Here is an 18,177-nt window from a genome sequence, read left to right as displayed (position 1 = left end):
AGAGCCACGATGTCTTAGCACTCAAATCCAGATCACAGTATTTTAACAGTTGTAATTCTACATTTGATTCTGTCATTTTAAAAGACTTTTTCCCTCCATGTGCCCGTGTCCCTGCAGCACAGAACAAAGGCACCCAAACAATCTCAGTGACATGCTCATAAGCATTCCTATGTTTGGATTGTTTTTCAATTACAAACCCCAAAAATGATGCAAACCCTACATCTGGAATTCCCCGGGTTTCAAATGCCTCATTTGGGATGATTACAATATCCCCATAACACATCTTATAGCCTCATATCGCTGTTCTGTGCTCTGTGCTTTCTGCTGTAACTTCATGTTAACACAACATTTAGGATGGGAATTTAGCCTTAATTTAATATTGACAGACTGCCATGAAAACCCAAGCTCAGCCCTTTCCACCAGGGGCTGTTGCGTGCGCCTTGCATCACAGCCTGTTACCTCAACAGCTCTCAAGCTTCCTCTTGGTCTTTCAAAGCATGCAGAATAACCAGGAGATCCAAGGAAGGACATTTCATTCAGGGAAGCAATTCCCCTCGCATCCCACAGGAGGTGGGAGCAAAACTTCCCCCGTTTTGCTGCCTACAGCGCTCCCGTTCTTTCTTCCCTCCAGCAGCAAAGCCAGACGTGTCCCCCAGCAAAGATGGGTGCTGCCTCCCCGCAGCCCTGCGCCAGGAGGAGCCGTGCCTGCCAACTGGAAGGGAAACCAGGCTGCGCTGGGCAGACACGGCCAAACTGGGAATGCTCAGACAAGCATGCAGCAAGGAGCCGGGAGGATAAAGACACCGCAGGCATCCCAGGTCACTCTGCCAGACTGCCAGTGGGGTGAGCGGAGGAAGTGAGGCTGCTAGCTGTTAGGGATGTTATTCATGTGCTTTGGAAAACAAACGCTCTATCGGTATTTACTGTCTGCCAGACGGCTCCCTCCTCAACAAGGAGACACTCTCCATGGAAACCTGGGCGGGTGGGATCCTCTGGAAGCCTCCCTCGAAGACGCAGAGTCAGGCGTCTCAACACCAGCCAGACGAGCCAGATCCACACCTTCCCTGGCAGGCGGCCGAGATGTCAGCAGGCAGCCTGCCCTCACAGCAGACCCTTCATCGGGGTCCAGCCTCCTGGCCCCGAGCACTCGGGCTGACCCATCCCCACTTGGATGCTGTGGCTCTCTGTCCTGTGTGGTCCAGAGCCAGGAGAGGTGGGGACCTCAGGCCGCCCAGCTGGATAATCTCCTCCCAGCAGCAAGCAGAGGGAATGTCCCCTCGCAACCCTCCGGCCACTCCGCCTTGTCCAGCTCTGCTCACCATCTGATCCCACTGTATTACGGCGAGAGGTAGGAGGGGGCCAGCCCACACATCCCATCACAGACATGCACCTGGAAAGCAGCACGAGAAACCGCTACCTCCTCTTCCCTGGGGCGAGTGAGCTCCAAACCTTTCCACCAGCCTGTGCTCCAGGACCTCAGGCTGATGCTCAACTCTTGGGCAGCAGCACCCGTCAGATGTGCTTCCTGCCCTGCCAGCTGCTCTCCTCCACCAGGCAGTGACCCTGTCCCTCACCGACCCCCTCTCCCATCTTACCTGGCCCATGACGCTGCAGAAACCCCATAGGAAACCCTGGGGAGTACAAAAGCTGCAGCACAACTGGACTGACACGCTTGTGTCTGTGTGTCCCAGCAACTCCTGAAGAGCATCCCTCTGCCAACAGGTCTTAGCTCGCACCCTCCGATGCTTGTGGCCTGGGTTGATGCGTAAGGGGAAATACTACAGGGCAAAGTTGGTGGTTACGTGCTATGGATTGTGCACAGCGGGTATTATAACCCACGCCAGGTTACCCATCCACGCCACAGGCAGATGGTTCCTGGTTCCAGAGCACTGTGGGAGCAATTCCCAGGACTTCAGGTCCATCACAGAGCTGCTGCACAGTAATAGATGGTTACCAGTGGCTCCCAGTTACACTGAAAGGTGACGTAGGATTTCAGAAAGGTCTGCCCTGCTGCTACTACTGCTCTGCTTTTCCATGAATGACCCAAATGACAGAACAGAGTATGTTTTAAAATCTGCACGTCACAGCGCTTTGGAGGCCAGGACGGGAATTTGACACGCTCCTGACAGGCTGGGGAAAGGGCTGAGAGCAGGGCTGTAAGTCATTGGGAGGTAAAAAACTGCACAAACAGACCACGGAAGAAAAAACAGCCGCGTTTCTGCCAGAAGGGTCATAAGGGCTAAAGGAGAGTACGACCTGAACATGAGCAAGCATGTCATTGCCACAAAAAAAGGCCAAATACAGTAGGATATATGAAAGGCCAGCTTATAAAGACATGTGAAGTAATTACTCTGCTCTCCTTTCAGCTCATAAAGAAACATCAAATAATACTGTTCTCCAGAGAACTAGTTCATTCCCCAGAAGATTTGGGCCAACTGAGAGAGGCCACCAGAGATCAGCAAGACCACCAAAAAGCCTTGGGCAAAAGCCTGGAAGAGTGGGGCTACTCTAGACAAGACAAGTCAGAGGATGCAGTTTTATAACATGTAAAGGCCACTGCGAAAAGGGTCAGAACAGGCTGACATTGAACTTCATGCTAGGTAGGATACACATTTAATATTAAGAAAGGAGAATCAAGTGTACACCAGGAAAAGTTAAAGCACGCCATGCATAACTGCAGAGGGTGCTGCATGGCAGATGGATGGGCAAAGTGTCCCCTCAGGATCGCCTCCAGCTCAGTCTCCACATTTCTCATCAACCCTGGCTGGCACCTCTGTTCCTGCTCTCATCTATTCAGTATTTGTCACCATCTGGGTGAACTACAGCCACCTTGGCCACAAAGTCTTCAGCGTTTAGGATGCTCTGACAGAGCAGAGCACTTAGGAGGCTTCCCAGCACCATGGAGCCCATCACAGCTGTTCTCCACTCTGCAGAGGTCTCCCCCTGAGCCTGGTGCCCCCCATCTCACTCTCCTCCTGGAGGCACGTCTGCAGCACCTCTGATATCTAGGCATCATGGTCACTCTGATGGGACAGAAGGAAAACCACTCATTTAGTTGAAACGCAAGACACATCCCTGTGACTTGTCTTTCCTAACTTCTACCCACAGCACCACCAATATCTAAAGCAAGTTGAATGTCAGAAGCTTACAAGACACTCCACGCACATCCTTTGCCCTGGGGAGAGGATGAGAGACCGCGTGAAAAGCGTCAGTCAAGTTCCTCATTGCTGCAAAAACATATGTGGGACAGAAGCTCTTTGACAACTCCCAGACACATGCCAAGATCCTCGAGAGTTCCCATTCAGAACAGAAGAATGTTAACCAAATTCCCTAGAAACAGACAATTTCAAGTGCCACTTCCACTGTGGTGCCAATGGCCTCCTGCTACCATATGGCCTATCCCCGTTTGCTCCATGGCCTCTAACAAGTCGTTCATGAAGGAGCCAAGTCTGCCTTGGGAAGGACACCAGGGGCAAAGCAGACCTTTCCCTTGCCCACACTTCAGCCTTTCCAGACATTTTTGGTGTTGAATGCCAGCACACTGTTTGATGCCTGGCTCCAGAAGGCACACAAGCAGGTGAGAGAGCCTGGCTCATTTCCAACTCCTGTTTAGCATCAAGAGCTCCAAAAATGCAGGAGGTTTCTCAGTGTCACTGAGCCGAGACTGGTGATGCTGATGAAGGACAGCCAGTGAGCACTGCTGCAGGGACGGTGGTGGGGTCAGTACCCAATACTGGCAATGCAAACGGAGGGTGACCTCTGTGGAGGACCTAAGGACAACTGTCCCTCAAAGCCTGGGCTCTTTTGGAGCGGGCTACGTTCTCACCTTGAGCTGGTCTAGCTTTCAACTGACCTTCCCACTCACTGCTTCCTAGGAGTCTGGTGGAAAGCTGAGGATGGGCTGCGTGGCACAGCCAGCAGCTGCTGTGTGAGCAAGAGGCTCTGACAGGACAGATCCCTGGCTGTGAAGAGCAGCAGCAGCAGCCTCTTGGTGGGCTGCCGGCCTTCCACATGGCTCAGGGATAGCTGCTGGAAATAGGCTGTTTAGTGCCATGCTCTGGATGGAAACAGTCTGGATTATCTCACATTACGTCTTCCCTGACCCCAGCATGAAGAAATGATGGCAGCTTTTCTCTCCCTCACCTTGCTGCTTGCAGTTTCCATTTACAAATGCTTCCCTGCAGGGGCAGAGGTTAACGAGAACCGCTGCTAAACAGCAAACGCAGCGCCCCAGCCTTGGCACGGGTATACACGCACTGGCTCCCCAGCCAGAACAGCTGGCAGCAAAGGAAGAGAGCCCGACCCATCCTGGGAGAGCCCCAGAGGAGACTCCAGAAACCCCTGCGATGGGGTCACACCGCAACAGCTGGATGTGGCATTGCTCTGGCCCGGCCTGAACGTGCCTGGCCCGGCCTGGCAGGACCGAGCACGGCGGGACGGTGCTTTGTGCTGTTCCCCGGAGGTGGGGTTGGGGGGGTGCAAGCTGCTCGGTGCCCCCCAGCCCTGCCAGCACTCCATCCCCGCAGGAAGGGGCAGTGGGGCTGGCATGCCCCCGGCCCGGCCCCCCCCCCTCGCCCCACCAGAAAGAGTGGTTCTTCTTCCCCGCACAGACACAGCGCTCCACCCCGCCGCCCAGGCCATCTCTGGGGCACGCAGTACTTGCAGGAAAAGCGCTTGGTCTCTCTGGGGCTCCCGCGGGCCGTTTGTCTGGCAGCTGGAGGAAAGGCAGAACGCGCAAGGATATCTGCTGAGCAAACTCTGCATCCCCTGTTCTAGACGAGGGGGGACCTCATTGCTCTCTACAACCTCCTGAGGAGATGGAGAGGGAGGTGCTGACCTCTTCATCCTGGGATCCACTGATGGGAAACGTGGGAATGGTTCAAAGCTGCACCAGGGAAGTTTAGACTGGGCATTAAGAAGCATTTCTTTACCAAGAGGGTGTTCAAACACTGGAACAGGCTTCCTGGAGAGGTGGTCGATGCCCCAAGCCTGTCAGTGTTTGAGAAGCATTTGGACAATGATCTTAATAACATGCTTTAACTTTTGGTCAGCCCTGAATTGGTCGGGCAGTTGGACTAGATGACCGTTGTAGGTCCCTTCCACCTGAAATAATCTATTCTACTCTAGAGGAAACCACTTTGTAAATAAGTGGCAGAATTACTCCAGTGCTCATTTTGTGCAGGGAGGTGACTGACAATGCAAAAGTGCATCCGCGGAACCCTGGAATTTCCAGACATCTATTCAGGAGCGAACTGACAGATAATCTGCTTTCAGCAAGCCCTTGGCACCAGCACAAAGTTCATGCCAAGACAACTCGCTCACTCTCCAACACATCACAAACAACCACCAGGCAGCTACTTTAAGGCAATATAAGCTCACTCACAAATCTGAGATCAACGCTCTGCAGCGAGCGACTGGAGTGCAAATCTCGCCCAGTGAAGAGAGCTGTCTGCACAAGCAGCGTTCCCCCCACTTCCTTCTCCAGCTTCAGCGAGCCGTGCATTGACATTATCCCAGCTGCTCATCACCATCCCCCTCACATCTGCCAGAGTAACAGCTCCTATGTCCTTTCTCAAACAACCACCTCAGAAACTACTGTGGCTAGCAGGGGCCCCAATTTTTAAGTTAACATGGATCATTATGACTGAACCATGCTAGGGAGCAATTACATAAGCATAAGGCTCTTCTCAGAGCAAGAAGCTTCTGAAACTCTTAAGTCCAAGCACATTCATATTTCTTACGTTAGCAAAAGCAGGTTTGAAATTCAATAAAGAAAGGAGACTTCACTGACCCAAAGAGGCTGGCTCGATGCAGTGATACCCCCATTTCTGAAATGCCCCGGACAAAACAGCAAGTATGAAACCCAGCTGCTGATGGAATGTCCTTCCCCAAAACTCTCGTACCCTGATCCCTCCAGCTCCTTTCTGGACACCCAACCATGCAAAGGGCATGGGCCACGGGCAATTTGCACAAAGCCCTGTCCTACCCAGACCACCACCTGTGCTAATAATGGGTCAAGACGTCTCACGCATGCTCCAGAGAAAGCCAAGAAAGCGCTGGTGGCTGCAGGCGGGCTGAGTGCGTGCACAGCCAATGCTTTGCACGGACTAGCGTGGCCCGGAGGAGGCTCTATAAATGTAAGGAGGTGGGCTGAGCAGCCAGGAACCGACTGCAGCTTAAAATACAAAGACTTCCTGCAAACGAGACTAGAGAGGGTGGGCAACAAAACCCAAGAGCGCTTTGAATGGGAACAGCTACACCCAAAATAAGTTGTCAATGTTTCATTTTTACTGACTCAAAGTAGAAAGCCAAAACCATTTAATCACATGTTGTAACCCGGACTGTGGCTGTCCGAACCTCTGGTTTCAGTGTCAGAGCTGATAAAGGATTGTTTCCTTTACCGACACCTGCCCCAACCACCTATTTGTGCCTGACACCACTGCCCACCCCTGTTTGTCAGCTGAGCAGAGTTTTGTGGGGCAGAATTGTAAACCAAGTCATGGAGGTGATCCAGGCTAAACTTAACGAAGCCCAGGGCAAAGAACAAAGATAAGGAAAATAGTTGGAGACAAGCAGGAACCAACTTTTCCATGGAAGCTGAAACACGACATAATTAGTCAGTTTTCCTGTGCAGAGATAAGGTTACAAGTTATCTGGCAGTGTGCAAGCACCACCCATTACCACCCTGTCTTGTACCATGGGACACCAACCCACCCACAAAGCCCGTGGAGCGGGGTGGCTCTAGGGAGACAGCAAATTCCTGTGCAAGGCCGGGAGAGCCCATCACAACAGAGCCACCCGTCCAGGGTCACAACACGGGCAGCTGGGCCACACATGCTCCCTCACGGTGCTAGAAAGCCCAGGCATTGCAGTCCAGCACCGAATCGTCTCCCCGCTGCAGGGCCCTCGGTGGCAATGCTCAGGAAAGCTCTCCCAGGAGATATGTGAGCTGGCATCACCCCCACGGTCCACACCACCTCCACCTTGTTACAACAGTCCCTACTTCCAGGTGAAACACCAGATGGGCTTCGCACAGACCCACGCACCCGGAGCCCAGGCTGTGAGGCTGTGCCATCCGTGCCCCCCGGCCTCCCACGGGTCCTGTCCTGCACCAGAGAGACAGCCCAGCTGAACCCCAGCCCATCGCCCTACCCGGAGCGGTGAGTGACCCCGCACATCCCGCCTGACACAAGCTGCTGAGGTGTGTGTTAGTGCCAGCGGCCCTGACCAAAGCCCAGACATGATTTTCTGACTATATTGCAAGAGTCCCGCCGGGGTCAGGGGAGCAGCACTTTCTCTGGCCAGCAAGGGACACCCAGACAGACTGATCATCCTGGCATCAACGTGCTGGTGCCTCTCCCAGGCCTGACGGCATCAGCAGTAACCCACCTGGACCGAGCCGACCACGGTGGCAGCCACCACTGCGGGCCAGGGCACTGGTCAGCCCCAGCTCTGCCCATGGCTGGGCTCGGTGACCGTATTCCCCCGCTCCCAGCACTGGTCTCTTCATTCACAGCAGAGGGCTGCTCTCTGCAAAGCACTCGGGGAGTGGGAGACCCAGAAATCTCTGGACTGGCGCAGGAGAAGGGGACCTGTGACCACTGGTAGCAACAGAGAGGGCAGAGCACAGGCTAGCGCAAGCTGCATTCGCTAACCCTGTAACACCCGTTCCCTGGGCTCCCACCAGCAAGCAGGACTCACTGGAAACACTGGGAAGATTCAAACACAGAGGTGGGAAAACACCATCGTTACTGGAAGCACCCACGGACTCCTTGGTCCCCGACACCCGTCCTCCCTGGCACCCAGCTTGCAAGCTGCTGGTGGCAGACAGCACCAGGTCCCTCCTGCTTCCAGCTGCCACCGTGTTCCGCGCCTCTGCAGGGCAGGGGAGACCAGCCCCAGGGCAGCACCTCCTGGCAGGGCTCCCGCCGGCAGCCAGGGCTGCACACCCGGAGCCAACACGACACAGCATCAAGCAGCCACGTCCTGCAGCAGCCACTGCTCCTCCGAGGTGACGTCAGCCTCCGCAAGAGCTGGCAAGCAGGACATGCTGTGCACGCCGGCCGCGCTGCTCCCAGACGCTGCCTGGCTCCAGCAGACGCCGCGGCCTGTGTTCCTCACCAGCTACTAAAGCTTATCTACAAATTGAATTTCACACTTGCACGCTCCAGAATAAGGCACAGGTGCTGGAGAAGCCGCCCTCCCCTTCTACATCTGTCTCCCCCCTGGCCCCACCCTGCCGCAGAGGATAATGGCTGGTGGCTGTGGAGGAGCTCCCGGGCGAAGCCAGTGCTGGCTCGTGGTAGAGCTGCCGGGGGGCTGGCAGTGCCCTCCACGCTCGGGGCAGCATCAGGGCGAGGGGAGCCCCAGGACCCCCGGCACAGGGGCCACCCATGCATGCCGCCAGCACAGCACAGCATCCAAAAATGCCTGTCTGCAGCTGAATAAAATAAAAGCCCATCCCAGAGTTACTGGTTTTCCCAGAAAGGCTAAAGGCTTTCCCAGGAACTCTGAAAACACACAGATTTGCTACGTGCTCCTATAGTGAACAACCTATAGAGTTCACATAGGCGTCAAGGTGAGAGATAGCTGCCATCACAAGTCATACGTATAGCAGGTAGCCTGGATAGATGCGGTGTCAGTCACCTTGGGAAGACCTCAAGCAGTTAGATGGTCCTGCCCAAGCTCACGACAGCCTCTACTCAACCAAGACAAGCAGCTTCCTCGAGCAGGAAAGCCTGCCCTCAGCAAGAGCCATCAGGCACTCACTCTCCCAAACCGAAACCAAAGCTAGCGTGATCAAGCAGAAACCCCCTGGGCTGGAAGGTCAGCCTCCAGCCAGGGCAGAGCCACAAAGTCTGACTTTTGATCTTGAACCGGGGCTTGCTAAGGACTGGAGGCCAGGCAAGCCAGCAGCTAGAAAAGAGCCCTGTTCAAATTTAAGCCAAAACGTATTTTCTATTTTCCCTTGTAGCTTTCTCCTCCCATATTTTCTATCTTCAAGCACAAAAAAGCAGAAAGCCTAAAACCTCTGGCAAAAAATCCTTTAATGTGTTTTACTGTAAATGCTGCCTAGTGTTAAGAAATAAACTGGACCAGAGCAAATCAGGCAGCCCGGGGATGCCCTGTCTCTCCACAGGGAGTGGACTAGGATGAAGCAGGACACACAGGCAGACTGCAAGGACCAGCAATGCCGAGGAAAGGCAATCCCCAGTGCCAAGAAGGCTCCCGTGCTCCCTGCTGCTTCTCAGAGGTCCCCGAGTACACCTCTGCCTTGGCAGATGCCCACTTTGAAGCATTGCTTCAAGCAGACGTGGGAGGAGGTTTTCGCTCCACAGAGCAGGTAACCACTTGGCTCCTCTTAAGGTCACGAGCATCAAAGCACATCAGATACCTGCCCAAGTCTGCAACCTCAGATCCTCATCAAGAGAGCTCAGTGGCAGCAGAGACCAAAATAGCAATGAGACAGAAACAGGGATCATTTCTGTCTTGAGGCACAGGATCTGTCCCCTTACAGCTGCTGGCCAAGGGCAGATTTCAGTTCTGTGGTCGCAAGGATGCCATTGTGCTGGCTGGATACTTCCCTCAGCCCTCACAGACAGGGTCCTCCTCAAAGTCATGAGGATGGGAAGCTCACCTCTTCATGAGCTTCAACCCTGCTTGGCCACATCCTGCTGCCCCCCATCCAAAGCCCACTGAGGACCACTAGATCCCCAGCTCATCCCTGCATCCTCCTCTCCAAGTCTACTCCTCCCCCAAGAAGCAAACCTCTCCCAAGCTGAGCCTCATGTCCTACTGTCCTTGTATGTCTCTGGACTGCTCGAGGATCTGGGGGGGACCACCTTCTGGCACCCCACATACACTGAGGTAAGGCTGAATTGGACCCTCACTGGTAGCAGGATATGAGTCTTTTCTCGTCTGGGCATAAAACCAGGAACAAAACTGAGACTGATGTTTCCTGACATGCATGAGAACAGGCAGATCCAGGGGACTGGAGGAGGGGTAGATGAAGAGCAGGTTCCTGGTGATCCCAGAGTGCCCACCACATGCAGCGAGTACCAGGGAACTGTGACAACGCTGGGATGAGACTCCAGCTTTGCTGCCAGCATGTCAGGTGGGTGCCCTGTGACCAGGGAATGAGAAAGCAGAACTGCCAGGTAACGCAGGAGGGAAGGGATATTGCCATCCATTTTGAAACCAACCGAGTTATCCACTGTTCAGCAGACAAAAGTCTGTCAGAAGTCTTCAGCAAAGGGTCCTGTGATGCCAAGGCAGAGGATCGGTGCTTAGCACAGGTTCCACCTCTCCCACCAGCTGCACCTCCCATCATATGGGGAGAGCACCCCGTGCTCTCAGCAAGGAAGCGGGACCGAGCAGGCATCTGTCACCCTGTGCCAAGCAAAGTAACACAGGGCTGGATAGCAGTAAACCCGTCCTTTTTTACCAAAGCCCAGTGCTCCCTCCTAGCTCCACCCTCTCTGGTAGGCACAACGTTATGAAAATAACAGCTCAGACCAAGGGTCCACCTTGCCCTCTGTACTTTCTTGCCAGTAGTCAGAAGCACAAGCAATTTGCAGCTCAGCAGCTGTCCAAGTTAGAGGTGGATCTCAGTGTATTTATTAGTGGGGGGGGGGAACCTCTTGTACTTGAATTCATTCTGTTTCTCCTAGAACCAATGTAAGGATTCACTGTTCGTGACACCTTGTTCTGAGGACTTCTGTGGTTTGATAGAATGTCAGTGAGAGGCAATGCCCCTCCTCCTGCTTGGCACCTCCTGCTAGCTTCATCTGATGTGACCTTGTACTTTCACAGAAAGAAACAGTGAACAGTTAACCTCAATCCCTTCTCTCCTGGCCTCCTGTAGACATATCTTACCCATCTTCTGTTGTTTCTTTTCCACTCTAAAGAACTCTGCCTTTTTTAGTAATTTTTTGCGCAGAAGCCATCAGACCTCTGACCATTCCTGCTGCAACTTCCAGCCATTTGACTCCACAATGATCTCAACACCCACACATCTCTCCTGAGCTCCCCTAGGCAGCTCTAGAGACAGAGACACAGAGCAACCTTTGCCTCCTTCTCCTGCATCACCGTCCCACGAGTCCTCAAGTTGCTCAGCAGTGTCTGGAGTCACGTAAGGGTAGAGGAAAAACGTTGAAGACAGCCAGACTCACCTCCACAACTCCCTTAGCACTGGGTGCCTGCACTGGGCGATGGACCCAGGTCACCTCCACAGTGAGGGGGACATGCAGACAGTTTGGCTGTGCTGCAGGCTTGGGTTTCTTCACCCACTGCTTTAGAGTAGTGGCTAATGAATGCCTGATGAGGGCAAAGTCCCCGCAGCCCCTGATCACCACGCCAAAGGGCATTCTCAGCAGTCCCCTCCCCAAACCCATCTCAAAAGCCTTCCTGAGCCAGCCTCAGCCAACCGTCCTCACCCTCGGAGAGTCCCAGCAGCCCAGGCCCAGACCCAAACAAGGCTTGTGCACAGTATGAGCCTTGTAACACGCTCTCTCTGCAACCTTTCCCAAACTGTGCCACCTGCTCTGCTGGCATGGCCAGAGCATCTGGCCACCAAGCAAAGCTCCGGCTCTGCTTGCCAGGCACCTTGCAGGATACGCTCACACTGAGATGCAGTTTGAAAATAACAGATGTTACTCCACTGTTTTGCATTTTGCAGTGTCAGGAACAAGACTTCTTTACCAACAATCCCCTGAGCTCCTTGCCAAGGCAGTCTCAGCCCAAACAGCGCTCCCCGGCACACAGTCTTGCTCACAGACAATCCCCCCCCCCGCCCATGCCGTGTGCCTGCCCCTCTGCCAGACAGACAGCATGACAAAAGGAGTATATTGCAAGGGCAGAGTTTCCCCACACAACTGCAAGACAAGACTAACATCGGTTTCATCGTGGACTGCCATACCCATCGCTACTGAGCCCAGAAGAGCCTCCAAATAAACAGCACGTATCCTCCTAACCAGGGAAAACTTCCAGGAGCCACACACACCAGACAGAACCTGGGAGCTGCAGCCAGAAGCCCCCACGTCTTTCCACTGCTTCTGCTTCATCCTCGTTTCCCCTCAGTCAGACTCGCTCCAGGGTCTGAATGATGTGGGTTCAAACTGCCAGCTCTGGCAATTGCAGGACCTTTTATTCATTCCCCTCACACCCGTTGCAGAATCCTGCTGAGGCCAGCAGCACACAGCGCTGGTCACAGCCTGCTCCCTGCCCCCAGCTCTGGGGAGCATCACATTTAGGAGACCACCAGACCATTTAGTCCACCATGAAGCACCACTCAGCTCTGCCAGAGCCCTCAAACCCAGCTCTCCTCAAGCACCCCGGTGCCGGCAGCCTCCTTCTGCTGACATGCCCCTGCCAGCTGGCTGCGACCACCCCCTCTCCGTGCCAACCCAAGACCCGTGCATGCCCCTGGCCGTGGCTGTGGATGCAGACACAAATGCCAGACCCCGATTAAGAAGCGTCTTCCGAAACGCTCTGTCAGTGGCGGCCGATAACCACAGATCATCGGGGAGGAATCTCTGTCTGGGATCCCACAGGGTGCAAATAACTGCCCCGTCCCACTGGCGCTGAAAGCCCTAAGGACAGAGCCAAGCTGTCCCTCTGCACTTGGTGCACAGCCCCAGGATGGCAGATACTCAGCCCCTCTGTGCTCTTGCTGTATGATTTCACAGGTTCCTCCATGGCTCCTTCACAGCTTGCGCCCAAACACGCTCCAGGTCTCCATTCCCAGGGCTTCCACCGTTCTTCCTCTCTCCTCTTCCTACCGGATTCCTCTAGCTGCCACCAGCACAGCACGGACACCTCACACTGGTCTGTCTGAGGCCACAGTTGCTCCTGGACTGCCAAGGGGGCTTCCCTTCTCCCCCACCTGCCGCGTAGAAGTAGCTCCTAACAGGAAGGGTACGGGAAGATGGCAGCAAACTGCTTGGGAGGCAGCAGAACCACTGTGGTTGGGGAGGTTTAGGAGCTGGCTGGGCTGATGCTGCTCAGGAATGGTTTAGATGGAGCTTAGAGACTCAGTGACCTCAAGGTCCCTCCCATATCTGCTGTCCTAAAACTCCTCCTCTCGACACAAAGACAAGGCCAACGTGGACCTGCCAGAGGCTTTTGGCCATCACAATCTCCTCGCTCATGGACTCGGCGTGATCCTGTTCAAAAGGCACCTGGACCGGGTCCCTGCCTGTGTTGGACTTGAGCACCCAGAGCGGACCCCACAGAGAGCCAGGAGAGATGCAGCCACCACAGCTGGAGCCTCGGCACTGCGCTCTGCCAATTCTCACACTGCCTTCTGAAGTTTTGGCAGGCCCCTGCCTGCAGGCAAGGCACTGCCAGCCTGCACAGCAGCTCCGCTCGCGACTCCCAGGCTCTGCTCACCCTCACTGCCCTGCTCTTGGGCATCTTCACTCCAGCCCTTGAGGGAGAAGAGCCACCACCCAGGGTCTGGGAAGGAGGCAGACCCAGAGGTAAGGTCTAGGGCAACACCCTTGGCATGGGCTCAAACCTTCCTCTCCAACACCGCTGCCCTAGATGCACATTGCATGTTGAATATGGGCAGCTGGAGGCTGCGCAAGGCAGCAGCATGCAGATCCTACCAAAATGGGCACTGCAACTCCATTTCCTCAGCGCATCATCGTGCAGGGCCCACATGCCCAGGTCCGAGGGCTGCCCTGCATCTCGGCTGCTTTTGCTCGTGCTCTGGTGCTCCGGAGGTTGAGAGCCTGCATGTTTGCAGGTGTCCAACCAAAATCCACATCCCGACTGCACATGTAACCATGGCAACTGCACATGAGAGTGGCAAAGCCTCGAGCTGGGCTAACTGCAAATGCAAATGAAGCAAACACATGCACAAGGCTAAAAGTGTGACCTCTAAATGTCAGCCTTTAACCATTCTGCAGACAACAGCTCTGGTGGTGGCCACCTGCAGCATGCAGAGCAGGAGGTCTGCTCTGACAGGGTCCTCGGGGCACCCAGCTCTGCGCCAGGGGTTGGCACGGGTGCTCTGGTGCAGAGCAGGGAGAGAAGATGGTACACGTTATTTCCCAGAGGTAGGAGTGACCCTTGCCTTGGGAAGCCACAGCTCCCTCTCTGGGGACGCATCGATCCCTTACCCAGCTGGGAGATGCCCCCGATTCCATGATTTCCCGAGGAAGGAAGGTCCCACCAGGCTGACACGAAGCATGGCCAGAGCAGGAGCTTGTGGGGAGCTGGCTCTGTCAGCTCTCCCACTGCACCCACGCGTGGGCCCAGCCATAGGGGCACCTCCAGCCCCTCAGCCATTGCCTGGGACAGAGCCAGCACCGGGCACCCCCAAAGGCCAGAAGGAAAATCCCAGCACTGTGGGGACTTTGTGCCAGAGCCGCCTCCCCAGGGGAGGTCCGTGGCCTTGGGAAGAGCTGCCAGCAGAGACCCCGGGGGGGTGTCCCCATTTGGGAGGCCGTGGTCCAGAAGGAGAGTGGCTGGCCAAGGGCCTCACATCCCTCGTCACTCCTCCTCTCCCTTGCTGCCAACAGCACCAGCCGCGGGCGCCAACCGGCGCTAACCATCACCCGCCGCGCCCTGTCCCGCTTTTGCGGCTTCGAGCGGGACGGAGCCGAGCTCTGGCACGCGGCGCCAACTCCGGCCACGGCGTCGGGTGGACGGAGCCACCGGCGACCCCCGCGCTGCGCCCGGCCCACCCCCCGGCTCCGGGGGTGAGCGCAGCCGACACGACAGAGCCCCGTTTGACACGGAGCCCCCCCCGCCCGAGGGAGAGGCGGAGAACCCCCTTTCGCTCCGGGAGCCCCGTGGCTCACGCAACTCCCCGACGCTACGCCCGATAAACGGCGCCAAGGGGACCTCCCGCCTGCCCTTGACCTGGGGACGCTCACGCCAGCGGCTGGGTGGCACCAGGCGCATCCCCCCCCCCCCAACCCACCAGCCCCACCCGCGCCGTCACCCCCAGCCCCGCGGGGGATCCCCGGCCCCGGGGCCGAGCCCGCTCCGCGCTGGGCCCGGCTGGCGGCCCCGGGGCCGGGGCCGAGGGCGGGGGCCGCGCAGCTGAGGCGGCCGCACAATCCCCCCTTTCAGCGCGTCGCCATGGCAACCCGCCGGCTCGCCGCGGCCGCTCATCCGGCCCCGTTAACCCCCGCCGTTACCCGCCGCCGCCGCGCTCGGCCCTACCCGCTGGTCCCCTCCGCGCCCCGGCCGCCGCACCCCGCGCACACCGGGCCGCGGCCATCCCCCCGCCCCGGGGGAGCCCACCGCCGCCGCCGCCTCCAGCCCCGCGCCGTGGGGCCGAGCCGGTCCCGCCCCGCCGCCCGCCCCACGGCGGGTGTGGGGGGGGGGTGTGGGGGGGGTGGGTGTCCGTGTCGGGCCGGGGCCGGGCCGGGCGGGGCGGGGCGGGGCGCACTCACCGTCGGGGGCGGCGGCGGCGCGGCTGGGCCATGCCGGTGGCGGCGGCTGCGGCTCCGCGCTCCGCTCGGCCCCGGCCCCGGCCCCGCACCGGGAGCGCGCGGCGTGTGCACGGCAGGGGCGGGCGGGGGAGGGGCCGGCCCGCAGCACCCCTTCGCTGCCGGCACCGGCACCGGCACCGGCACCGGCACCGCCTCGATCGGGCAAACCCACGGGGCGCCGGCACTGCCCGCACCCCCCGCTACCCCTGGAACCCCGTCCTGCGCACCGCACCGGCGCTGCCCGGCCGCCAGCCCGCGGGGGGGGGGCTGGGGGGAAGGCGTGATGCCCACCCCACCCGGGACACCGGCACGGCCCGGGGTGCCCTGCAGCGCCCCAGCAAACGACCCCGTCTGCGGGGGGCATCCTCTTCTACCCCGGGCACCCCTGCACTGCCCTGGGCATCCCGAATCCTGCCCCGCTGCACCCCGTACCTGCCCCAGCCGCGCCGCGTGGATCCCCTCCGCACCCCCCCCACCCCCCCCCGTGTAGCTGTGCTGCCCTGGCACACCCCACGGCAGCTGGAGCGCCCCATGCCCTCCAGCCCCAGAGAATTTCCCCACGGCCAGGGGAGCATCCCTGCCTCTTCCACTGCTCTGCAGGGCCCAGCTGATCCAGGGAAGGTTCACCAGGGCTCGGCGCGGCGTGGCCCAGGCAGAGCCCTCCCACCCATCCATCCTTGCCACGCACGGGGCTGTGGGCTCAGCAGCCACAGCCCCATAGGCCCCAGCAGCACGGTGCGACAAAACCCAGCACCTCTGTCGATCTCTTTTCCTCCCGGCATGCCCCTTCCCAGCGTGGAGATATTTTCCCCCCTGTGCAACCCCCTGGCAGGAGCCTCCTCTCCTTGAATCTGACTCTGCCCGTGGCAGAGCTACCGCTCTGTTTCAGTCTTGCCTGACGGGATTACAAAAACCATTTGAAACAGGATGGGGATTTGGGGCCTGCTGGATGTGTCTGGTCTCTGCATCTCTCTGCCATAGCCGGGGCAGCATCCGCCGCAACGCCTGATCAAAGAGAAGGACGTGCAGTTACCATCAGACACTTCCACGCTTTCCAATCCGGGCGAGGGGAGCTGGGCTCTGCCTCCCTCCTGCTGCCAGAGCTGCTGCCCAGGCCCCACCTCGGCTCCACAGAGCAGCCACCGCTTCCCGATTAAGCTGCTTGTGTGGCAGCACACGAAGGGCAGACATTTATTTCAGCTCTCCCACACGCTGCTGGCAGGTGCACTGGGTTGGTGAATGCACAGCCGCAGGGACATCCTCACACCCTGATGCAGGTCGGGTTTCACCTACCCCTCTGCCTTCCAGCTGCTGCTGCAGAGCAGGTCAGAGCTTTCCTGCCCCTCCTGCGCCCACCTTCCTCTCCATGGGACTGCTCACTGGCCATCAGCAGCTTGACTGTGTTGCTGGCCTGTCATACGCAGGGTGAACGTCACGCTGCCTCCCTGCATGCCCTTTCTCAGACAGGGTCCAGCGTCTCGTGGGACGGATGCACAACCTTGTCCCGTGCCCACCAGGGTTCATCAGTCCTGAGAAGCATACTGAAGGGGTCCCAGGACCCGTGCTGGGCTGCCCTGCAGTCGGCACGACTCCAGGCTTGGCTCCCTGTATCCCACCGCCCAGCAAAACCAGCCCAGACAGGGTCTCCGTGCGTGGCCCACTCCCCACCATGGGCACCACATGGGGAGGGTCGGGCATTTGCAGAGCTGCTCCACTCCTGGCTTCAGGTGCTTGAGCGGGCAGCGATCGATTTTCTTGCACACCACCAGCTCTGCTAGTGTCTGCCAAGCCCCCCTGGCCTGGGGCATGGTCTGTAGGGACCAGCCTGTGCCAGGCTGCTGGGTGGGGTGGGCGCGTGAGGCACAGCCTGCTCCTGCCCACCCCTCGCCCCACCATGCCAAGCCTTGGGCAACCTCGGGCTTCTCCCCGTGTGCTGGGCACGCACCATGCAGAATCACCTGCACATGCTGCCCGTGGACCCTGCCCAGCCACCCCCGGGGGGCTTCCCACACCCCCCACACTGGGCTGGTGGCCACAGCAGGGCAGCCACATGCGTTACTCAATGGGCAGCGTGTAATAAAACCCCTCCACTTCCCTCTGGCTCTGTCACAAGAAGAGCTTAGCCACAACTCAGAGAAGGAGCAGAAGGGCTGGAAGCTGTCAGACCTGCTTAAAACCGCCGTGGCTCAGCGCTAATGTGCAGCACAGCAGCAACAGCTGAAAGGCACACAGCCACACCGGGTAGAGCGCAGCTCCCCAGACGTGCCCTGTGCCATGAACAGGTCTTGCCCCAGTCCCCACGTCCCCCTAACAGCTGCCAGAGCCCCCTGGAAACCTCTGAGCAGACAAAGAGTCATGTGGGGTCTTGGACACCAGCAGCCCTGGGTCTGTCACCACGACGGAGCGCTGGAGTTTGGCTCATTCCATGCAGACCTGGCATGCCAAGCAGCTGGCTCAGCTGGGGGGAGCCTTGTGCTGAGGAAAGAGCAGGGGAGGCCGTGCAATAAATCAGGGTCCCCTGACAGCAGGCACGGACAAGTCATTCCTTTTTCCCCCAGGGAGGGAGGGTGGTCCCTGGGGCACTTTCACCAGACCCCTGGGGTGCTGAAGGGCACAAAGCAGATCAACGCCCGACTCTGTGTTGTCCTGCTGCAGCACCACAGCCCCGCCGCAGCTGCGGTGCAAGCTGCACCCCACTGCACCCCTGCCCGGGGCCGCCCATGGCCGCGCT

General features: G+C 57.9%; 1 protein-coding gene across 4 annotated transcripts in view; it reads right to left on the bottom strand.

The window, feature by feature from the left end:
- The window catches only part of NLGN3 (neuroligin 3), a 42,104-nt gene extending 26,626 nt beyond the window's left edge, over nucleotides 1-15,478 (bottom strand). For 3 of the 4 annotated variants that reach the window (XM_042807065.1, XM_042807067.1, XM_042807068.1), the window contains exon 1: nucleotides 15,408-15,478. The gene's annotated coding sequence lies outside the window, so the exon portion shown is untranslated. Of the gene's footprint in view, nucleotides 1-15,174; nucleotides 15,191-15,407 lie in introns of those variants that run through there. The other variant, XM_042807066.1, reaches the window with a different exon arrangement.
- Between the last annotated feature and the right edge of the window lie 2,699 nt (nucleotides 15,479-18,177).

Source organism: Tyto alba, unplaced genomic scaffold, assembly GCF_018691265.1.
Source record: "Tyto alba isolate M040663 unplaced genomic scaffold, T.alba_DEE_v4.0 Super-Scaffold_5, whole genome shotgun sequence".
NCBI classification, from domain to species: Eukaryota; Metazoa; Chordata; class Aves; order Strigiformes; family Tytonidae; genus Tyto; species Tyto alba.
The sequence above is the reverse complement of the archived record's forward strand: the minus strand, read 5'-3'. Positions and strand labels throughout refer to the sequence as shown.